Source organism: Giraffa tippelskirchi, chromosome 14, assembly GCF_054371585.1.
Source record: "Giraffa tippelskirchi isolate mGirTip1 chromosome 14, T2T-mGirTip1v1.2.pri, whole genome shotgun sequence".
NCBI classification, from domain to species: domain Eukaryota; kingdom Metazoa; phylum Chordata; class Mammalia; order Artiodactyla; family Giraffidae; genus Giraffa; species Giraffa tippelskirchi.
The window spans coordinates 21,031,784-21,057,094 of NC_137288.1; the positions used below are offsets into that span (position 1 = coordinate 21,031,784).

At 39.1% G+C, this 25,311-nt stretch overlaps 2 long non-coding RNA genes across 2 annotated transcripts in view; one reads left to right on the top strand and one right to left on the bottom strand.

Annotated features, from left to right (window-relative positions):
* Positions 1-1,080: 1,080 nt before the first annotated feature.
* The window catches only part of LOC145534653 (uncharacterized), a 442,985-nt gene continuing 418,754 nt past the window's right edge, over positions 1,081-25,311 (bottom strand). The window contains exons 5-6 of the long non-coding RNA XR_014074847.1: positions 3,993-4,152; positions 1,081-2,687 (exon numbers count right to left, since the gene is read on the bottom strand). This is a non-coding gene — a long non-coding RNA (uncharacterized LOC145534653). The remainder of the gene's footprint in view (positions 2,688-3,992; positions 4,153-25,311) is intronic.
* Positions 8,987-25,311, top strand: part of LOC145534650 (uncharacterized) — an 85,198-nt gene continuing 68,873 nt past the window's right edge. The window contains exons 1-2 of the long non-coding RNA XR_014074844.1: positions 8,987-9,239; positions 21,915-22,058. This is a non-coding gene — a long non-coding RNA (uncharacterized LOC145534650). The remainder of the gene's footprint in view (positions 9,240-21,914; positions 22,059-25,311) is intronic.

Consider the following 25,311-nt stretch of genomic DNA (forward strand, 5'->3'; position numbering starts at 1 on the left):
ATTATGCTTGTAGAAAAGGCACTCTCAGTCTTCCATGTGGTAAATCTTTGTCCTGCTATTGCATCCAGATCTAATCCCAGAAACTCTCATTTCTGTTCAAGTTCTCATTACATCTTGATAGAGCTATCTGTAGTATGTAGCTGAAAGATAGGTTAACCAATGTAGAGTGAAAGTAAGGGAATAGGATGAGCATGATAGTGTGAAGAAGTTGCAAAAATGGTTATTTTTAAATAGGCACAGCTGCTCTTATAAAGAGTTGAAGTCTCTTTCCCAGCTCTCAAATCCCAGCTTCCCTTATAACAGGCTTTGGCCAAAAGAACATGGCTGACTTTTCAGCACTCCACATGTGAACCCAGGGCACACGGCTGTGGACACTTCCGCTCTGTCTTGCAACTATCACTTGAAAAGCCCAGGCAAGACTTATGGAAGATAAGTGATCATCAGAAAGAGAATCCAGATGATGCAGCTGAGGGAACAACTTCTAGAGCTGGCTGATCCCCCAGCACAGGAGGAAGCACAGTCTAGAACAAGGAGTCAGCAAACCAGAGCTCACAAGGGCAAATTCTGCCTGCAGTCTGGTTTTGTGTAGCCCTGAGCTGTGCTTTGTAACTCAGTCATGTCTAAATCTGTGCGACCCCACGGACTGTAGCCCACCAGGCACCTCTGTCCATGGGGATTCTCCAGGCAAGAATACTGGAGTGGGTTGCCATGCCTTCCTCCAGGGGCTCTTCCCAACCCAGGGATTGAACCCAGGTCTTCCACATTGCAGGAGAATTCTTTACCATCTGAGACACAGGGAAACCCAAGAATGCTGGAGTGGGTAGCCTATCCCTTCTCCAGGGAAACTTCCCAACCCAGGAATTGAACCAGGGTCTCCTGCATTGCAGGCAGATTCTTTACCAGCTGAGCTACCAGGGAAGCCTTTTGTGTAACCCTAGAACAAAGAATGTTTCCTACATTTACAAAATATGGTTAAAAAATTATGCATAAGAGATTGCATTTGGCTTGGAAAGCCTAAAATGTTTACTTAAGAGAAAAGTTTCTGATACTTGGCCTCTTAACAAACACTATCTGAGTCACCAGGGAAGGGCCAGATATTTAATATCTTTAGGCTTGTGGTTTACAGGATCTCAGTCACTAAAACTTAGCTTTGTAATTGTAATACGAAAGCAGTCATAAACAAGAAGTAAATGTGTATGACTGTGTTCCAATAAAACTTTATTTACAAAAACAAGAGACAGGCCATACTTGGCCCATGGACCATATTTTCTCAACCCCTGATCTGAATGTTAGGGGAGTATAATCTCCTGGGTTCTGTCTTGTCACAACAAAGATTTGAAGGGATGGATGTTAAAGCCCTCAGCGGGTCACAGCTCTTGGACAGTCCGTGTTATAGTTCTCTTGGACAGATCAGTTTTATTTAGAAAATAAAGGAAGATACATCCTCAAGGCATGAGGGCGTGCCGATCCAAAAGACACGAAGACAGAGTGAGAGCGCGCGCGGGTGGGAGAGTGAGCCCTGGCTCTTTGGCTCCTCCTTTTATATGTTTTTTTCCTTCTACTGGGCCTGCCCTGTGTAAATTGGGCTAGCCAGGAGTGCTGTTTGCTCTACCTGAGGTCCTCACTCCTGTCCTCGGACCTTCCTTTGTTCTATTTTCATGGGCTTTTTCCTTCCTTGTCTTTTAGCCACCACTATTCTGGACTCCTTTTTCCTATTCTAGCTACCTAACATTGACTTAGAAAATACTCCTAATGGAATGAAACAATGAAGATTACTATAAAAAAAAGGATGAGGTGTTTTGTTTTGCCATTTTTCTCCCTTGACGAAGTTGCATATTTTCTGTTTTCTGATTGAATCTCCATATTCTTTTGAAATCCATACTTCTTGGCTTCACCATTTGAGAAGATTCTCCTTGCCTGTCCTAAATGGTCACATCAGAGCGAGATACTGGGAAAACTATTTTCTGAGAATTAGTTCAACCTAAAACAAGTTTTTAGCAGCTCAGATTTTCTTGGTGGGAACACTGCAACTTAGAAATTCATTTTGGTTAGGAGTTTTCATTAGACAAGTCTACCTCTTCTTTGGAAATAGAGCACGCATAAAGCTCCGGGTGTTGGTGATGGACAGGGAAGCCTGCTGTGCTTCTGTCCATAGGGTCGCAAACAGCTGGACATGACGAGCAACTGAACTGAACGCTTAAGAGATTTTTGCTCTTTTTTTCTTTTCCTATCAGTCAATTCTCAGCAAACAGCCCCAACCAAAATGCTTCCTTCGACATGAGTTTCTGTATGGAAATCCAGTATGCTGCCCACAGTGCTGTGTAGTTCTCACCCCAGACCCTCAGGGCAGGATGAGTGGACAGTCATTTCCCCTGGGCTTAGTTTCATTTATCTGGCAAAGAATGCAAAGCAGAAGGTGCTCAGAGAGACTGGACTTTAACTTTGTCTCAACCTCATCTCCCACTATTTCTCCAACTTTCAATATTGTATTTTCTTTACATTAAAATATTCAAATGATCCAAAAGTTCTGTTCATCTCCATTTGTAAACTGTACCCATAAATCGATATTAATAATTGAAGTATATAAATCATTATCACTTACCCAAGTACTGTATGACCTTAAAACAAGTCTAAGCAGCTTCCCCGTTGTTAGTTAGTTAGGTGACTTAAGTGTCCTCCTCTATTTCCTGCCAAGTAGACACAGATAGATAAAATACATAAATCTATCCATCTTTATAAAAAAGAATTTTATGAAAATTAAAACTAACTTCCTTAAGGTTAAAATTGCCTCATTGCTAATGTGAAGAAAAAAATCTTTTAATGCCTTTGTCTTTCTCAGTTTTCTTTCTTCTTTAAGAAAGACTACACATTATAGAATATCATTCTGAACAACTCTAAAACTATATACATGAATGCATTTATGCTCAAGTTAGCTGAAGATTTATGATATACCCCTTCTTGCCAGGAAAGACAACCACAATTAATTTATTTTCTTCTCATTGGCTATCAAAACTTTCATAGGTGGAAATAAACTTTAGTATGAAAATTTTCATATTCATAAAACATTCTATCATTATTAATCTTCTTTGTGCTACAAGTGTGTAAGTCACTCAGTCGTGTCCAATTCTTGGCAATGGTCCACCAGGCTCCTTCTGTCTATGGAATTCTCCAGACAAAAATACTGGAGTGGGTAGCCATTCCCTTCTCCAGGGCATCTGTGCAACCCAGGAATCAAATCCAGGTTTCCTGCATTGCAGGCAGATTTTTTTTACCCTCTGAGCCACCAGGGAAGTCCAGTGTACCATAACTGAGAAACAAAAAATAAATAACTGTCATGAGGGTATCATTATACTTTAATGAAAGCAAACTATCAATATCTTCAATTTTAATCATTATCTTGTACAGAAAGGGAAATAAAGAAATATAATTAAGTTTTCCCTAGATCTTTGAAATCCATGGGAGTACACTTCAGGAGAAACAGTGCCATCTGTTTCACTTTTCAGACCTAGAAATGAGCGCTGCACACCTGAACTGCCAGCATCTGAAGTGTCACCAAAGAACCAGTGTTTATCTTCGCCAGCAGAGCATTTTCACTGGATCCCACAGAGAAATTCATTAATAGGATTAGGGATGGTACCATTTCACTGAAGTGGGTTAACGATACATTTGTAAACACAAATAACTAAAAGCTTTCATTAGCCCCTTGAACCAGTTCACTTAGTGACCTGAGTCACATGGGTCAAGGGTGGCTTGCTCATAGCCGTGTATAAGACTTTCAAGAAATAACTGTCAGAAGACACCAGAGCTGATGGTTTTGGGTTTGTGATTTAACATGAGTTAAAAAGAGAGAAATAATGATTTTAGCTGACGCATTTAAGAGTAGTTTCCCTGTGGTACAACAGTCTAGGAGGCAAAAACTAAGGAGACAGTAAGATGGAAATTAGTGCCAAAGTCATATGCAATACTGTCACTTGCTCTCCGTGTAACCTTACCTTCTCCATGCTTTTTCATCACCAGTGGACCCCAAAGATGCCATACTCTGGGGCTTGGTATGGCAATCTTATGATGGCATTGGTAGTCTGGTGATCTTGCAGGCTGACCAGTGAGATTCGGTTGAATACAACTAATTCGTGTTTTGGTATAATTGAAGAACTATGAAAAGGAAAAAAAAAAATAGGAAGGAAAAAGCTATGGAAGGTTACATCAGTGCTGGAACAATTTATTGATAATTCTGTAAGAACAGGGAAGGACATCTGTCAGAGATACTTTTAGAAAAATAGAGACTTTTCTCGTTACATGAATTCTTGTTAAATTGCTTCAGATAGAAGGATCAGCTACAATAGACTAGAGTATGAGGAGGACTTCCTTGGGGGGATGTTAGGGATGTGGCCTGGGATAGAAGAAAGCTGTGTTTTATATTACATCACTCATCCCCATAATCCAGAGTATTCAGTGAGTGACTCAAACACATCAAAAAATACTTGCAGTGAATGTACAGTTTGTGGAAACTTAGAATGCGTGCAGTTCTGCATACAGAATTTTGACAAGCATTTCAAGGCTGGAGAAAAGATACAGTTTTCTGTAAACCTTTGTGGACATATGGATATAGCTTGGGTATTGATCCCTACAAACAGGGAAGTGGGATCACTTCCAAGGATGGCTCTGACGTGAACACAACCCAGCAAACACCAGACAAAGCAGGGCAGAATAATTCATTCTATTTTGGTCTCATTCATGAAAATTTGAACTAAGGTTCTGTCCACAGCTGCCGCTCTGATGAAATTTTCTAATCTCTAATTATTTGCCAGCAATTCAGAAGAAGATTCAGATATAGGCAGCATTATTTGAATTGGACACCAAATCCCCACAATTTCTATATGGATTAGCTAGCAATGGAGCTGTTATTTTTAACCAAGCCCATTTGGAAACACAAACCCCAGAGGGCCTTGGTTGCAACTCACTAAGTTATCATGGCTTAACTCTCATTTAGAGGATTCAGGAAACAATACTATAGATCTTACAAAATAATTTCACTCATACTCTTAGAAAGAGGAAAGAAAAAGTATTTGGGCTGGGGAAGCAAAGTGTTTGGTACACTCTGATCTTTACCTAAAGGAAATGTAGGGAATGTGTATTTGCATATACTGTAAAACACAACTGCCAGAATTTATTTCAGGCAGTACAGGGTGCTAGTCTGGATTCCTCCCTTGATAGTCTCTGAAACTGAACATGGACAAAATATTCTTATGAAAGTCAGGAGAGTAGGGTGGGTGGAAAGTGAAAGAGTGGGTAAAAAGGAGGATGGTAAATAAACACATATAAGATTCACTTTTGCATTTTCATACTATTCATGGGGTTCATGGGACATATGTGTACCTATGGCTGATTCACATTGATGTATGGCAGAAACCATCACAATATTGTAATTATCCTTGAACTAAAGATCAAAAAAGAAGGCTGAGTGCTGAAGAATTGATATTTTCGAATTTTGGTACTAGAGAATATTCTTGAGGATCCCTTGGACAGCCAGAAGATCAAAACAGTCAATCCTAATGGAAATCAACCCTAAATATTTATTGGAAGGACTGAAGCTGAAGCTCCAGTACTTTGGCCACCTGATGCAAAGAGCCGACTCATTGGAAAAGACCTGATGCTGGGAAAAAGTGAAGGCAAAAGGAGAAGGGGGCGACAAAGGATAAGATGGTTATGTAGCATCACTGACTTAATGGACATGAATCTGAGCAAACTCCAGGAGATAGTGAAGGACAGAGGAGCCTGGCATACTGCAGTCCATGGGGTTGCAAAGAGTCAGACACAACTTAGCAATTAAAAAAACAACAATATATACATTTACATGTGTGTACACAAAGTTTAAATCTATGTACATTTCTAGAAATGTATACAGTCTTTCAAGCAATGATGTAATTTTCCGTTCTACCTATTCCTCAAAATAGTCAATAACAACTTGTACTACTCACAAAACTCTAGAAACAATACATTTGGTCTGCAACTTGTTTCAGGAAAATATTTTGTTTTAAATATGCCAGAGAAAAAAGAAGAGAGAAGACCCATTCAGGAAAAAAAAAAGAAAAGAAAAAGACAGACGGAAGTAGGATTTCAGTAAGATGCTAAAGTCAAAGACAGGGTAGGCAGGGCTTGGCATTGTGCCAGACGTTTGTGTTTGCTTCCATTAAATCATCCAGCATTAGTGGTTCCTCCAGGACATCAGGGCATCTTGGTGGACTCAAGATGCCTGCTTGCATGCTAACTCGCTTCAGTCATGTCTGACTCTCTGTGACGCCATGGACTGTAGCCCTCCAGGGTCCTCTGTCCATGGAATTCTCCAAGCAGGAATACTGGAATGGGTAGCCATTCCCTTCTCCAGGAGATCTTCCCAACCCAGGGATCAAACCCATATCTCTTGTGTCTTCTGCACTGGCTGGTGGATTCTTTACCACGATGCTGCTGCTACTGCTGCTAAGTCATGTCAGTCGTGTCCGACTCTGTGTGACCCCATAGACGGCAGCCCACCAGGCTCCCATCCCTGGGATTCTCCAGGCAAGATTACTGGAGTGGGTTGCCATTTCCTTCTCCAGTGCATGAAAGAGAAAAGTGAAAGTGAAGTCTCTCGGTCATGTCCGACTCTTTGCAACCCCATGGACTGTAGCCCATCAGGCTCCTCCGTCCATGGAATTTCCTAGGCAAGAGTACTGGAGTGGGGTGCCATTGCCTTCTCCAAGAGTCAAGATGAGGGATGCACTAATGTTTTGATTAATATGGTGCAACTTGTTTGTGTGTGTTTCTGTGTGTGTGTTAGTTGCTCACTCATGTCCGACTCTTTGTGACCCCGTGGACAGTAGCTCGCCAGGCTCCTCTGTCCATGGGATTCTCCAGGCAAGAATACTGGAGTGGGTTGCCATGCCCTTTCTCCAGGGGATCTTCCCAATCTAGGGATCGAACCTGCATCTCCTGCATTGCAGGAAGATTCTTTACTGTATGAGTCACCAGGAGGACAACTTGCAAGGAACCAATTGACTTTCAAGCAAATTCTCCCCAATTGTTTTCACTCATGTCTCTGAAATTAATAATAATTTTTATATCCTGAACAAAAGCTAATATTAAAGCCACAGCTTTCTGGAGGATAGCCAGGGATGGAACTTGCCTCTCTCCTTCTGTGGGAGTTAGGAGCGGTACCTCAAAGAGAAGAGAGAAGGGGAGAGCAGACTGACATAGGCTGTGTGTGATGCTGAGCCAAAGTGACAGGGCTCAAGTAAGAGGGCATTCAGATGTCCTGCACATGAACTTCTCTTGATTGTGGAGAGTTATACTTGATAGTGACGAAAATGGAAATTACGTTTTGATTCAGTCCTATTTCTTTAGTCACATGTGTTTCAGGGTGGATAATTTCACCTTCCTTTAAAAAGATAGATTAAGTGTCTCTCATTCATGTGGGTCGATTGATGGGACTATTCGAAAATGTTTCGAGTTTCTTAAGAAAACTATATAAAAGTGCCATTGTTTGGCCAAAAATTTATGAATCTTTGAAGTGACATCTTATTTTAAATTATTTTTTATTAGAGTATAGTTGCTTTACAATATTGTTAGTTTCTACTACGCAGCAAAATGAATCATATCCATATATCATATATATATATATACATCTCCCCTCCATTTTGGTCTTCCTTACTATTCAGGTCACCGCAGTGCACTAAGTAGAATAAACCATGGTTCAAAAATGCATATGCTCCTGAATGTTCATAGCAGCACCGTTTACAGGTATGAACTGATATCTTAAAAAGACAAACTCTTGCAAACACAAGGAAAGCCTGAATATAATGAAGGAAAATCTGGAAACAAAATGGCTTATAGGAAAAGCAAAAGGAGTGAGACAGATATTCTAAACATATTTTTACAATGTGCCAACATTTGATACAGGCATAATTGTAGGTTTCTATTTCCATTTATGTAATAAACAAGTTAACAAATACCTTCCATGGGATGTGAAGCTTTTTGGAATAAGCAAAAATGATGTAACTATTTCTGGACTCCAAACATATAACCATTCTTCCTTGGACTGTGAAACTGTGGGGTGAGTGGAAAATTCTCACAGTAACGACACATCTGGAAGGTGTCATCTGACAATGAATTCACTGTCAGGTTATTCTAAGCACAATTAAGTGAGTTGTCATGCAAGAAGAAAAACTTTCATGATGGAAATATTTTCAATAAAGCTGCTGTCATAAGAAATACTCAGGTTGAGAGGAAGGGGAAAATTACACCATTATCAAGTTCATCATTGAATAGATTATTACGATTCATTTAAAAAAAAAATTCAAGAAGTTAGCTAGAACAAAATGAGAGGAGTCTGTAAGACTCTGTGGAAATAGATCTGAGGTTCTTAAGCCATTATAGATTCAATGGTTGAGTTTCAGGGAAAAAATGGTTACACTGATCTGTTCACTGAGGATAAGTGGATCAAGCCTGTATTTCTGTGTGAAATTAATAAATCCACAGTGTTTTGAGAGTAGATTTCATGACCCAATTAGACTCACCTTATAATGGTTTAGTACATGCTTTATCACTCCTTTTCTTGTCAGGTGATGTTGGGGTATCAATTCACAAATCCCAAGACTTTAGCAAAACACAGGTTTATTTCATTAATCATGCTACATATCAGCTGCGGGTTGGCTATGGATAAGGTACACATGTCTCTATTATGAAATTCTAGTCAAAGGAGCCACCCTCATGATAAAGGCACATGTGTCTATGGTAGAGGGAAAAGGATAAATAGTGGGGAAAAGGATAAATATTGACTTTTTAAAAATTAGTTTCTGCTGTACAACAAGGTGAATCAGCTATATGTTTGTATACACATATGTATATATATCCTCTGTCGTGAGCCTCCCCCCCGCCCCACCCCTCTATGTCATCACAGAGCCCCAAGCTGAGCTCCCTGTGTTATGCAGCAGCTTCCCACTAGCTGTCTGTTTCACACATGGTAGGATATATATGCACGTGTTCATGTGTGCTAAGTCACTTCAGTCATGTCCGACTCTTTGCAACTCTGGATTGTATGTAGCCTGCCAAGCTCCTCTGTCCATGGGATTCTCTAGGCAAGAATACTGGAGTGGTTTGCCATGCCCTCCTCCAGGGGATCTTCCTGACCCAGGGATCGAACCTGCACCTCTGTGTCTCCTGCATTGACAGGCAGGCTCTTTGCCATCTGGAAGCCCAATCATGTATGTATGTCAACGCTCTTCTCCTAGTTCATCCCAACCTCCCCTGCCCCACTGGGTCCTCATGTCTGTTCTCTATGTCGGCATCTCTCTTCCTGTCCTGCAAATAGGTCCATCTGTACCATTTTTCTAGATTCCATGTACATTAATAGATGCTACTTTTTTCTCCTTCTGACTTACTTCACACTGTATGACAGACTCTAGGTTCATCTACATCTCTACAAATGACCCTATTTTGTTCCTTTTTATGGCTGAGTAATATTCATTGTATATATATACTGCATCTTTATCTATTCTTTTGTCAAAGGACATTTAGGTTGCTTCCCTGTCCTGGCTATTGTAAATAGTGCTATAATGAATATTGGGGTACACAGGGTCTTTTTTAATTATGGCTTTCTCAGGGTATGGGAGTGGGATTGATGGGTCATATGGTAGTTCTATTTTTAGTTTCTTAAGAACCCTCCGAACTGTTCTCAATAGTGGCTCTGTCAATTTATATTCCTACCAACAGTGCAAGAGGGTTCCCTTTTCTCCACATCCTCTCCAGCATTTGTAGATATTTTTTTGATGATGGCCATTCTGACCAGTGTAAGGTGATACCTCCTCATAGGTTTGATTTGCATTTCCTTAATAATAAGTGATGTTGAGCATTTTTTCATGTGTTTATTAGCCATCTGTATGTCTTCTTTGGAAAAATGTCTGCTTAGGTCTTCTGCCCATTTTTTTTGATTGGGTTATTTGTTTGTCTGATATTGAGATTCATGAGCTGCTGGTATAGTTTGGATATTAATCTTCTGTCAGTTGTTTCATCTGCAATTATTTTCTCCCATTCTGAGGGCTGTCTTTTTATCTTGTTTATGGTTTCCTTTACTGTTGAAAAACTTTTAAATTTAATTAAGTCCCATATGACCCAGTAATCCCAATTCTGGGCCTATACTCTGAGAAAACCATAATTTAAAAAGACATATGTACCCCAGTGTTCATGGCAGTACTATTCACGATAGCCAGGACATGAAAGCAACTAGATATCTGTACACAGATGAATAGATAAAGAAGTTGTGGTACTGATATACAATGGAATATTACTCAACCATAAAAAAGGAACGATTTGAGTCAGTTCTAGTGAGGTAGATGAATCCAGAGCCTGCTATATAGAATGAAGTAAATCAGAAAGATAAAAACAAATATCATATATTAATGCATATACATAGAATCTAGGAAAATGGTATGATTAACCTATTGGCAGGGCAGAAATGGAGACCTAGACATAGATAAAAGAGTTACAGACACAGTGGGGGCAGAAGAGTGTGGGTCAAATTGAGAGAGTAGCATTGAAATATATACATTACCATATATAAAATATTAATGGACAGATAGGGGGACATTGCTTGTAACACAGGGAGTTTAACTTTGTGCTCTGTGACAACCTAGAGGAGGGTGGGATGGGGTAGGAGGTGAGAGAGAAGTTCAAGAGGCAAGAACATAATATCTATGACTCGTTCATGTTGATATAGGACAGAGCCCAACACAACATTGTAAAGCAATTAGTCTCCATTTAAATATTTAAAAATTTTCTAAAAAAAGATACTCTTTTTAAGCAAGGGTCCCTGTGTCTGTGCCCTGAAAGCCAAACTCTAACAGTGGGTGACTGCAGCAAAGCAAGGTTTTTTTGCAGGATGTCAGTGAGCCTCAGATACATTCCAACTTGGTCTTTTCATTGAAGGTTCTTTTAAAAAGGAAGAACAAAGAATTTGGGACTAACCATCTTGTGACATTTCTTAATTGCAGTTTAGGTGGTCAGAATGTCTCTGGTTTGTGATTCTCTGAGCAGGTGGTGTAGAGTTTGTTAGCTAATCTTGCCCTGGAGAAACAACCTGAGTTTGTATCTTGATGATATTTACAACAGCAATTTTAGTACATCACTGATACAGTGAGAGAGAAGAGTTTGGGTTCCATGTCAGTTGGGGTTGAGGGTGGGTTGTCTGGGGCTTCAGGGATTCAGTTGTCACTGGTGAATTTAAAACATAAGAGTAAGAATTAAAGCTCAAAAGGGTACAGCACGCTGTCAATCAAATGGTCAGTTTGTTTAAGTCAACCTGAACTTTCTTAAAGAAAAAGAACTTCATGGGTGGGGCAGCCTGGCTTCTTATTGAGTTGTGTAGCTGATAAAGTGTTTATTGGAGATGGATATCTTGAAAGTGGAAGCCTAGGCAATCAGAGGCTTGATGCCAGGTACTTACATCACAATCCAAAAAGCTGATTGTCAGGCTCTTACAACACTCTTATAATTAAAGAATTTAAAATTTGGTAGCTGACAATACCAACAGCTATCACTAAGACAAGTAAACAGGCAGAAGATGAGAAAGAACATTCTAAGTGACAAAAAAAACCAATAATATGTTAGCCTGTGAAAGAGTGCGAGTTAAAAATTGGCTATTTGAATGAGGTTTGAAGGTTAAGTAGAATTTCAGAGGTGAAAACTGCTGGGGAAGTCTTTTAAATTGTAGGTGATAACACGAAAAAATAGGTTATATATTGCAAACAACTTTTAAAAATTGTCTGAATAATGCTTTAAGAGAGTTAAGAAAAATCTTGAAATATGATCTGGGCAATATTGTGGAGGGTGTTGAGTCTTGGGACCTGTAGTTTATACCTGACTTGGTGATCAAATGAATCCACTCAGTATTTCAGCAATAATGTGACTGTGTCACAAATACACATGGAAAGGTAAATCTGGCAGGTAGCAATGTAACTGATTTTTGCCTGGTATTTTGTGTCCTGCAGCGTTACTGAGTTCATTAGTTCTAACAATTTCTTGTGGGGTCTCTAGGTGTTTCTGCACCTAGGACCATGTGTCCTGCCAACAGAGGTAATTTCACTTCTTCCTTTCTGGTGTGGATGTGCGTTTTTTTTCTTTTTTTTTTTTTTTTTTGTCCAATTGTTCTGGCCAGGGCTTCTAATACTGTCTAGAACATCAGTGGCAGGAGTGGGCATCACTGTTTTACTCTTGATCTTAGAGGAGAAATGTTCTCAAGTTTTCACTATTGAGTAAGCCAAAACTATAGAACACCTAGACAAAAACATAAGGGAAATTCTTTGAGATACTGATCTTGGCAATGATTTGTTTGATAGGACACAAAAAGAACAAGCAACAAAAGCAAATATAGACAAGCAGGGCCACAGTAAACTGAAAAGCTTCTGCACAGCAAAGGAAACAGACAACAGAATGGGAAGTTAATATTTGCAAATTATATAATATATAATTTATATGTATATAATATATATTATATATTATAAGAATCAACTATTCCATAATATCTAAGGAACTCCTATCACACAAAAGCAAGAATAACCCAATTTTAAAATTGAGGAAGGGACTTGAACTGATCCCTTTCCAAAGAGGACATGCAAATGGCCACCGGGTATTTGAAAAGATGCTTCTCAATATCATTAATCATCAAGGAAAGACAAATCAAAACTAAAATGAGGTATCATCTTAACCTCAGGATGACCATTATTTAAAAAAATTAAGTGTTGGTGAAGATGGTTTCCTCATCAGTTCCCAGGCATGTCCCAATCAAACTGTGCATGCTGAATGTGTGCAGTTCTTTTTATCTCAATTATACTTGAAGCTGTTTAAAAGATACTAATTTGGGGAAAGAATGTTTGATTGGAAATGAAGTGGATGTAGGGAATGCATTTTCAAGGCCATAATTATGCAACTGAAAAATAAATACAATAATTTGGATTAGACTGAAAAATAAATGTGAAAGGTATTACAAGGTTAAAAGGGCTTCCCTGATAGCTCAGGTGGTAAAGAATCCGCCTGTAGTGCAGGAGACTCTGGTTCGATTCCTGGTCAGGAAGATCTGCTAGAGAAGGGATAGGCTACCCACTCCAGTATTCTTGGGCTTCCCTTGTGGCTCAGTTGGTAAAGAATCCATCTGCAATGTGGGAGACCTGGATTCGATCCCTGGGTTGGGAAGAGCCTCTGGAAAAGGGAAAAGCTACCCACTCCAGTGTTCTGGCCTGGAGAATTCCATGGGTCGCAAAGAGTCAGACACGACTGAGCGACTTTGACTCTCACAAGGTTAAAAGAAGAAGAGGGTGGCAGAGGATGAGATGGTTGGATGGCCTCACCGACTCAGCAGACATGAATCTGAGCAAACTTCAGGAGACAGCAAAGGACAGGGAAGCCTGGCGTGCTCCAGCCCATAGGGTCGCAGAGTCAGACACAACTTAGCAACTGAAGGACAACAACAAATTACAAGGTTATCAGAAAATACTTGAGTCTGTGGGTAGTGCAAAAGGGCTAAGTCAAAGATTGATATGGGGCCTTTGAAATTAAGTGTCTGCAGGATAATTTCAATTTAATAGAAACTCAGAAGGAATAGCTGATTGGAATTGGAAAGATAAATGATTTTATGAGGTTTATTTTTATTCATTTTGACTCAAACAGAATTTGCTAAGACAGTCATCTCTTTTGAGTTTTCTGACACAGATGACTGAGACTTCAAGGTTGCCAAGAAACCTTACCAGTTATCAGAATTGTAAGAAATTCTGAATGGTGGGAGGAAGCAAGGCTAGGGTGAGGATGCTCCCAAAATCTATCCCCAGAAGGCATCTTAAATAGCAAGGGACTATACCTCTGCCATTTTAAAAGGGAAGTAGGCAATATAGGTTCATTTACCATAACTTCAGGCTAAGTAATCAGTGTACAGAGGGGAAAATCAGCAAACAATCACAAGTACACTTTGATACAGTGATAGCATGTAACATAAGTCACCTTAAAGTACAACACACGAAAGCACTTTCTTTTTCTACACCTAAGTGTGGATAATAACATGGATCTCATCCATCACATTGTATTGTTTTATAGTCTCCTTCATCTACTGTTAATACAATACAGGGACTTTAGTGCTCATTCATCAAGTTGCATTAGCATTGTATTTTGTTATTACTGTATCAGGCTAATATAATACAGTCCTTATAATGTCATCAAAGTCTATACCAAGCAGAAACATTAATATCAGGAAGTTTTCAAGCACATTTCCACGCGGCTTGTGAATCTTCCAGGCACCAAGATGCAATAAGAGGCTCAGAAATGTCTGTTGAGACTGCAAGGATATTTGTGAAGGGATATTATGTACGTGTTATTTTAGGGATTTTGAAGGCCTCCCCATGGAAGTATGTTCCATATGAGTTAGTAAATCTGCTTTAAGAGTTAACATTTCCTATCCCAACTTTCATATATGGAAAAATGATTCTGCTTTAGAGAAAAAGTAGGGCATGCATTTTTCCTCTCAGTGTCAGCCTGGTTTTGGTCACTATTTACCATGCAGTGAATTCACACCTAAATTCAGTTTAGGAGTTCAACTATACAAACATGAACTAGTTATCAAACTGTTAGTGCTAATTAAAAGACAAACAGTCCAAGACACAATTGAAGCTATGAGAATACAATGTTTAATATGACAATAATTTGATGTGAAAAGATAAATGAGTAACCACCAAAATAATGGGGCAAATGGCTCATACTATAGAAATTCAAAGAACCTTTTTGCAGATGAGACATGGGAAGTTATATGGGAGAACAGCCTGGTTAGAAAGAGAGGAGTGAATAATTTGGACTGACTGTGTACATATGACTTTTAGGAAGGAAACCAACTTGTTTTAAAGAGGACTTATAATAAATGAGTATAATAGGGGAGCAGAAAATAGAGAATCAGATGGTAGTTTTTAAAGATTAATCCTGTACATGTCTGTGAAACTGTTGGAAGAGTTTTAGTACGATATAGCGTTGTTGCTGTTGTTTAGTCGCTAAGTCACGCCTGACTCTTTGTGACCCATGGACCGCAGAGTGCCAGGTTTCCCTGTCCTTCACTATTTGGATATATTATAATTTTAGGATGATAAATACATTAATGGTTTTGTAGGCTGGAAGGAGGTGTAAGGAAACAGAACCAGAAGAACAACTGGTAAGACTCTGGCCTCGGGTAAATAACGGGATAGGGAGAAAAAGGAAGGTTATTTCAGAGAAATAAACAAGGAGTCTTATATTTGAGTTAGGAAAGACTTCAAACTCTTTTTAAAAATCATCATCTGTTTTTAATTTCTTGTTCACGTATAAGGCGATATTAGCAGAAGTTGGGACTATTTGTATATTACCAATAAAGAATATGAAACAGTTGGAAAAAATAATTGTACAAACAGATGCAAGAAAGAAATAAATGATGGTTTAGGGAGAAAGCATGCATTATCCTTTGAGGTACTGAGTGACATCAGGCTGACAGGGTGAAAAAAATTTAACGGTAAATTATGGTTGTTAATATTGATCTTGAATGCAGTGACAACTGTAATCACAAGTTAGAATCAACTCAATAATAGAATATAGAAAATCAGAGCATGTCAAGAATACTTGTCTAATATTTTTTATTTAGTAAATGTCCTATTTTCTGATGTGAAATAGAGATCAAATCAAAAACAACCATCTGCAAATTATACATTTAACATGTAGAGTGAGAACAAAGGTTTTTCTAAACAGGTGCACAAAGGCCCAATTCCAGTATCATAAAGCTGTAAAGCTCCTATAGCAAGGAAAAATCACCATACTTTATTTTCAACATTTACAATATTGACCTGGCCAGAAAAGAAAGAAAGCTCTATTTATAGCCGCCATTTCTTTTGGTGGAGAAGATTTTATTGCATTTTTGACACTTATTTAGATCAAGACTTTATATGAAATAGGTCCCCACCCCACCCTCCACATGGTCCACTGGGTAGAATGCCTTTTCTGATGTCAGAAAACATGATATATTTAATCAGTTCTGCCTTCCGAAGAACATGTTCAGTCAAATCGTAGTAGAATTCCATATGGTTGAATGCATTTGAGGAGTAGATGATTTTCGGCACAGTGATTCAGACAGAGCCTTTGCAAGATGACTGAAGTGGTTATAAGAGACATTCATCTATGGCCTTCTGTCACTTAGAACTGGATCTGTCACCCAGCAGCAAAAGACTAAAAGACTAAGAACCTGTTTCTCTAGCATCTCTTGGATGTACGTATATATGTATATGTGTATTGTGTGTGTGTGTGTATATATATACGTGCATGTATTATGTGTATATGTGTACTTATATGTGTGTATATGTATATGCATATGTATGTGTTCAGTTCAGTTCAGTCGCTCAGTCATGTCTGACTCTTTGCGACCCCATGAATTGCAGCACACCAGGCCTCCCTGTCTATCACCAACACCCAGAGTCTACCCAAACCCATGTCCATCGAGCCAGTGATGCCATCCAACCATCTCATCCTCTGTCGTCCCCTTCTCCTCCTGCCCCCAATCCTTCCCAGCATCAGGGTCTTTTCCAATGAGTCAACTCTTCTTATGAGGTAGCCAAAGTATTGGAGTTTCAGCTTCAACATCAGTCCTTCCAATGAACACCCAGGACTGATCTCCTTTAGGATGGACTGGTTGGATCTCCTTGCAGTCCTATGCATGCATATGTGTGTATATGTGTACTTACATGTGTATATATGTGTGTATGTACATTTGAGAGATTCTAAAATAGGTATTTCTTGAAGAGTTTGCAAATTCAAAGTTTCATGCTGTTGAAGGAACAATTCACTACATCTCTAGTCTTCATGTGTGAGCATGTCACTATGAAAGTGTGACTTCACAATCTATCATTGAGTTTTGTCTTAAAATCCCAAATGAATTGAATTTCAATAATCTCCTCACTTTGTGAAAGTTACAGGTGTGTGCGGAGTTATGAGTCATGCAGAATATTTATGAAATGTTTTTCCTGAACGTAACTTAAGATTGACTGTGAGTTAATTGTGTCTCTGTTTGTGATTTTAGAAATTGGTCTATTTCACTAGGAATAATATGCATTTTTCTTCTATCTGACATTGCTCTCCTTTTACATTTTAATAAGTTTTTCATGCCCCTTCTTTATTGGATTCAATTTTTCTGTTCTGTTTTGAATTCTGCACACACATTTAAACACTTATGTGCCAAATTTAACTTTTCTTCTAGTAAAAGATAATGAAGCATTTACTACAGGAAATATTCTACTAGAATAACCATTGCATCTCTAGTTTATTCTTTTCTTGTTCTTTTCTGTAAATGTGTAAGTATGCTCCAGCAAGGAAATTGGTTATGATTCACCCTTTTTAACTCTTTATGCTGTTGTGAAAACAACCAAATCATAGATTTCTGTCAATAACTACCTCATTTTATCAATTCTGAGGTGGCTCAACCTGACACATAGTGTGCATTCCCATATTTATTATGTTGTTAATTCTAATAATAAAACATTAAGAACTAGGATTGTTTTTATCTTAATTTTATGCCTCTTACAGGAATTTTGAGCATTCATGAAAATGAAAATGTAAAAATAGTACAGAAATTGTGGAAAGCAGTTTGGCAGTTCTTCAAGTTAAATATAGAGTTACCATATGACTCCACAAATTGACTTTTAGATACATAGACAAATAATTGAGAACACGGATACTAACACACACATATATGCCAACATTTACAGCAGCATTATTCACAATAACCCAAGGGTAGAAAAATCCAAATGGCCATCAACAGATCATGATTAAACAAAATGTGACATTTACATACAATGGACTAATTCAGCCATAAAAAGCAATGAATTTCTGAGATATACATAACCAATGAACCTTGAAAACATTATGCTAAGTGAAATATGCCAGACACAAAAAGATAAATATTGTGTGAGTCCACTTAGATGAAATGTCAATAATATAGAGTAGAAGTTGTCATGGGTTGAGAGTGGGAGGAATGGAGAGTTCTTACTTACAGGGCAAGAGTTTCACTTTGATGTCATGAGAAATTTCGGATATAGATAGTGGTGGCATTCTCTTGTGTTTTTACCACAATAAAAATATACTAAATAATGAAAAGAAATTAATGGAAACTTTTTCTTGAATAACTGCTCTGTAATGGCTCAGTGGTAAAGAATCTGCCTGCCAATGCAGGAGACACAGGTTCAGTCCCTGGCTTGGGACAATCCCCCGTTGGAGGAAATGGCAACCCACTCTGGTGTTCTTGCCTGGAGAATCCCATGGACAGAGAAGCCTGAGGGGCTTCAGTCCACAGGGTCACAAAAAGTCGAACATGACTGAGAACACGTGAAACATGCACAATCAATTGTCTTACACTTTTCAGATAGCTAAGTGCTGTCAGTCAGCAGAATTAATTTTTTGAAAGACTAATTTACATAGTTACTGTTGCTTTCCTTTTACTGAAGTGTAGTTAATTTACAATGTTGTGTTAGTTTCAGGTGTATAGCAAAGTGATTCAGTTATGTGTGTGTGTATACACACACACACACACATACACACTCAACATTTATTGTTGTTCACTCAATCGTGTCCAACTCTTTGATACCCCACGGACTGCAGCATGGTTTGCCTTTAGAGACTATTTTCCCTTATGTGCTTAGTTGCTCAGTCATGTCCGACTCTTTGCGATCCCCTGGACTGTAGCCCACCAGGCTCCTCTGTCCATGAGGATTTTCTAGGCAAAAATACTGGAGTGGTTTCCATGCCCTCTTCCAGGGAATGTTCCCAAACCAGGGGTCAAACCCAGGTCTCCCGCATTGCAGGTAGATTCCTTACTATCTGAGCCACCAGGGAAGCCCAAAAACACTTGAGTGGGCAGCCTTATAGGTTATCCCAAAGTACTGACTGTAGTTCTCTGTGCTATAGAGTAGGTCTTGGTTAATTTTCTATACTATATACACTAGTATGTATGCTTCTCTATCTTGAGAAGGATGACAGAGGTGAGGAGATGCTTTTGCAGGCTTACACACAGACCAGCTCTGTTATTATCCCCACCTTGCCATCAGAGTCCAGCAGTGACCCCCTGAGAACCACTTGGACAGTATTCTTGTAAGAGAATAAATTAACTGGATCCACAAAATGAGCATCACTAATTACAGTGGCCACAATCACATTGCTTTAAAGAATGGTAATATCATTAGGCGATTTTAGTGGTTAAAAAATTATCTTCACTACTCCAAAATATAAATTTCTAGGATAGAAAGGAAAATGGTATTTAAGGTGACTCATCCTTACCCTATTCTTGTTAAGTTTTGCTGTATATTTAGATACTGTTTTGTAGGAAAATTAAGCTCTCTAGTTTACTGACAGAGTTGGCTGTATCCACATGGCAGAATAATAGTCTTTGTACCCCTTACAAGAAGGCAGAGACATTTACTTAACTGTACTGTTTTGTTGATATATGTTCATGTTGAGATGAAGAGAGAAAGAAGGCTTCTCTAAGTTTCTCCTATTGAGTTACTTGTCCTGCCAATTTCTTTGTCCTTTGTTCTAGGAAGGGTCATACCATTTCAGGTCAACCAGTTGACTTTAAAGTGATATTTCTCCACAACTGACGAGTCTTAAAAATGTCTCACAATATGTTCCCCTCCTTAAAATGCACTAAGATCAATGTTGAATTTGAAACTAAACAGTTTAAACAAAATTGGGTGTGAAACTAATTTATTGGCTTAAAAACGGTATCCAGAATGACACGCGCATGTGTGTGTGTGTGTGTGTGTGTCACACATACTGGAGCAGGGCACAGCAACCCACTCCAGTTTTATTGCCTGGAGAATCCCCATGGACAGAGGAGCCTGGCGGGATGCTGTCCATGGGGTTGCAAAGAGTCAGACACAACTGAAGTGACTTAGCATGCACGCACACATATGTATACTGATACACATGTGTATAAATTTAAAATAACTTTGCCAATTTTATGGATTCTGAAACATTACAGTTTTATGAATAAAGTCTCACTTATGTCACTTAATAAGCACAGCATCTCAATTGAGTCCTTTAAAAACTTAGATCAACCTCATAAATTAAGAAGAAATTTTCTGCATTTTATTTCTAATTCATTTTTGTATATGATATTCTAGATATACTATGTTCACTAATATACTCAGAATGCTGTAATAGATAGTTACTATATTTTCTCTTTAAAATGATTATGATTTGGTCAGAAAACCTTCACTTAGATTTTAGTATTTTTGAATTCCTGAAATATAAATTGCAGTTGTTAACAGGCCCTTCTGTTCATGAAGAAGAGAAAAGTGTCCTACTGCTTGACTTTAGATCTCTTTGCTTTAAGAGAGACTATTTCTAGCTGTGAAAGGGGGAGTGTTTATTTTTTTTCTGAAATAGTTATGATATTTCATTGGAAATTTCTATTATGTATTTATGTACTGGGAAAAATTAAATGGTGGAATGTCTGGGTTTATGGTCCACTTGTGAGTGTGAACATAATCAGGAATGAAAAGCTAGTGTCTGACTACAGCGTGTCACTACCCACAGTAAATAGGCACTGAACAGAAACATCAGTTTCGTCCAGCAAACCTACCATAACTTCTGGCTTTTCCTCTCCCCAGATATCAGTTGTCCAAGACACAATCCCGGAGGATTTGTCCAAGACACAATCCCTTCCCTATTTTCCCTCTATTCTCTCCCTAGGCTCCATGTGTCCATTTTATTTATCTCAACTCACAACTCATCTCATGACAGCCCTTCTTCTTGGACATTTAATATAGCCTTCTCCTAAATCATGTCACCACTGATCCATTCACCATGCACTGATGACAATTTGCAGGTCTCAAGAGTTGATTCACAAGATGATGTATATGCTTTCTCCCTGAGATCCATGCACAGTGCCATTTTCCCTATAGTCTGAGCACGTGGCCTTGCACATTAAAGAGTAGAGGGATAGGTCCTTTCGTTATAACAAACCCTCATTTCCCACTTGCAAAATGTTGCTTTTATCTTTTTTATTTGCTGGGCTAACCACCTGGTGAGCAGAGAAGAAATGCTTTTGTTGGGGATCACAAAATAATACAGTTGCCTTAGAAGATAACACTGCTACCCTTTGGGCTCCTCATGCTGTTTTATCAAAAGTGAAAATGAGGGATTATGGTATAGACTGAAGCACTTGATTACATCATTAAGAAGAGGGCTGGGATTCTCATGATACCCCTATAGTTCACTAGTAAATTCACTAGTGAAGTTGCTCAGTCGTGTCCGACTCTTTGCAACCCCATGGACTGTAGCCTACCACGCTCCTCCGTCCATGAGGTTTTCCAAGCAAGAGTACCAGAGTGGGTTGCCATTTCCTTCTCCAGAGGATCTTCCTGACGCAGGGATTGAACTCTGGTCTCCCATGTTGTAGGCAGATGCTTTACCGTCTGAGCCACCAGGATACCCCTACACTTAACTATAAATTTTGCTAGAAGACTTCAACAAACTAACACAGGTAGGAACAAGAAGGGCTTCGACTACTCAGGAACAAAAGTTTGGAGGTCAGTCTTCAGAACAGTGAAATATTGTCCACTGAATGACTTTCTGAAACTAAAGGAAATGTTGACTGTAGAGAAGAAATAAGATATACCAACCAACTATGACCATAAGGGAAGTTTCAGATATGAGAACTCCCGAATTGCAGTCATTGTGTCTGTTTTTCTCTCTTTATCCAGATACACATGTCTCTATGCACATGCAGTCATGTGTACACATATACATACAAATATTTATTTATAGATAGTATATTTAATCCACATTGTATTTTAATCAGTTTTCCTAATCACCTTCCTCTATTCTTTTCTGTAAAGCACTGCTGAAGATTGCTGTCTTTAAATTACTGGATATTCAAAAGAGACCATGTAGCTGAGCCAGAAAAAGAATGTTGACTCAGAAGAAGAGACTATGACTTGGAGGAGTACAAATTTGGCTTTATGAGAAGAACGTGCTTCGTGGTAGGCAGACGCAGAATGGAGTTTTTAATTGCATAGCAGTTTACATTTCTTTAGAATGTCATCTATGGGTGAAGACTTAGCAACACGATGGTTAGGCTAGGTTACCTGAGCTTTCAAAACACACCTATTGAGAGTCTCTTTGGCTCCTCAGGGAGAAATCCAGGAAGAACTTCTCCCAGTATCTGATCGCTGGTAAGGCTCCAGGTCAGAGTCTGCCCTTGAAAGGGAGTCATGGGAGATTTGCAAGACAGAAGACACAGAGAAGGGCACCATCCTCCGAACTCATTTTCAGGCGACACTTGCAGTTGGAAATGATCAAGAATACCAGCTTCAGGGGTGTAGGGCATTAAGTTTGATGTCATCCCACCATAAGCCAAAAGTCTTGAGTTTCACAAAAGTGTCTTTTTAGAGGGTCTGAATATACTGTCCCTGTAGTGGTGGCCTTTGCTTATGCTCAAAGACCCCCTAAGAAAATAGAAAATTAGTCACTCAGTTGTGTCTGATTCTTTGACACCCCATGGACTATAGCCCACCAGGCTCCTCTGTCCTTGGAATTTTCCAGGCAAGAATACTAGACTGGGTTACCATTCACTTCTCCAGGGGATCTTCCCCACCCAGGGATCAAACCCAGGTCTCCTGCATTGTAGGCAGATCCTTTACCATCTGAGCCACCAGGGAAGCCCCAAAGACACCCTAATGTTGTGTAATAAATCTCCAATTACCAGGACTGAAACACTGTTCACTTGGACCTAAGAGTGGTTTTCCTTATCAAATCTAGGTAGCTACTAAGAGTATTTCAGGTAGAGAAAACTGCTTCTCATGCCATGCTGGGGAGCCAGAATGCACAAATGAAGGTTCTGGTTCATTTGCCTTTTTCTTGAACATAAATGAACTTTACAGTGTCATAGCTTCCTTGAAGGTGCTCTGTAAAATAACTCCTTAGGCAGAGTGCTTAAATGATGTTTGATAGATTTTAATAGCAGAATCTGTAGGAGAATTTTCTGCCTCAAATGAAATCATTCTGTTTTATACCAAGTCAGATTCCTATATCATCTGAATTACTTCCTATGACTTAAGCCACTTCTCCAGATGTGATGACCAAGTGCCTAGAGTCTAGTTAGTATATGGCTTCTTTTAGGCTTGAATGATTCAACTGTTTTAAAATTTTGTAGTTTTACAAAGTAACACTACATGCATCTATATCAATATTTTGAGTCAATGAATTGTGCTTACTGGATTTTTCCAACACAGTAAGTCCTTCTCTGATTATACTGAGAAATGAAGCTTACTGTCATTAAAAATCAATGTGACATTTGTCAGTATCTGCATTTTAATTCAAGGAGTCATTGCATTGAAGGAAATACCTTGAATGAAATGAATATACCTAGAAGCTCTCCTGTGTCTTCTAATAGCAAGTTATTTCCATAACTCCTTATTTGTGTTGTCATTTGGGTACAGGTAACAGCACCCCACGGAGAAGGCAATGGCACCCCACTCCAGTACTCTTGCCTGGAAAATCCCATGGGCAGAGGAGCCTGGTAGGCTGCAGACCATAGGGTCACTAAGAGTCAGAAATGACTGAGCAACTTCACTTTCACTTTTCACTTTCATGCATTGGAGAAGGAAATGGCAACCCACTCCAGTATTCTTGCCTGTAGAATCCCAGGAATGGGGGAGCCTGGTGGGCTACCGTCTATGGGGTCGCACAGAGTCGGACATGACTGAAGCGATTTAGCAGCAATGGCACCCCACTCCAGTACTCTTGCCTGGAAAATCCCATGGATGGAGGAGCCTGGTAGGCTGCAGTCCATGGGGTCGCGAAGAGTCGGACACGACTGAGTGATTTCACTTTCACTTTTCACTTTCATGCATTGGAGAAGGAAATGGCAACCCACTCCAGTGTTCTTGCCTGGAGAGTCCCAGGGACAGAGGAGCCTGGTGGGCTGCCGTCTATGGGGTCACACAGAGTCGGACACAACTGAAGCGACTTAGCAGCAGCAGCAGCAGACACAAATAAAACATAGACACAACACATACACAGCAAATGATTTCCTGAATATGGAGGTTACCTCAGAACTCTCCCCAGGCTTTAGAAACACTACCACTAAGAGTCTAAATTTCTAAAGAAATGCTAAGCAGAATCTAAATAGCAATTATCTAAATACTAATTAATAATTTGGTCTATCTACGTGTCACTGAGTTCATAAATCACAGGATTCCTGTGTTGCTGTCTATAATTAGGGTAGGCTTTATTGTCTCTGCATTACCATGTGGCCGTCATGTTAAATATGCTGTCTTAGTTATTTTAATGTTTGAGTGTTTGCTTTGCAACCGTTGTGTATGGAAAACCCCTACATCGAGATTCACCAGGGATCAAGCATATAATACTTAAAATTCTAGTCTACTTAAACAGTGAAGGGCTTAACTGATTTAGGAAATATGTATATAGAAGATAATTCCTAATGAGTAGCTTTCTTTCTACAGAGTAACGTGTCTGGCATATCTCACTTCTCGGAAGGAGTTTCACTGATTTCAAAATTATTGTGGAACCAGAGAGAGTTCATCTGCTAAATTCTATTTGTATTCTATTTGTTCGGGCTGGGGCTCCCAAGAGGTTGATATTCGAGGGAAAAACGCTGGTTCAGTGCTTTGTAACAAGAAATCGACCTGAAATATGTCCATGCTGTTGGGAAATTTGACCAACAGTTACAGTCTGGCTTTGAAATCGTTGCTTTTAAAATGAGCTTCATGTCTCTAAAATATTTGATAGTGACTATTATTCATGAACAAATTCTAGAGTCTAACGACATGATAATCCCTTCTTTCTACAACTGCCAGGTTTTATCTTCCTTTCCCACTTTCAGATGCTTTGAATTCCAACCCCGTGGACAAATCACATATTGTTCAATCCCTCTCTTCCTTAGTTATTCTCACTTTGCTCCCAATATCTAGAATAACTTTTTTCTGTTTCATTTCTGCCTATTGAACTTCACTCATCTTTTAAGAGGCCTAATTCAAATTTCATCTTCTCTGCTCAGTTAACTCTTTTCATTTTCTCTGCCTCCTTAAGAAGTCAGCTAAACATCTTCTACACCCTTATCTTGCTTCATGTTAGTTGAACAAAATGGATAACCTCCCCCCAGTAAGAACATAATATGCTTCCAAGTGGGCTGGTTGGATTTTATATACCTGAACTTTATAGTACACATTATTCTCACATGAGGTTGGAGCCGCAACACATTTTGCAGAATCA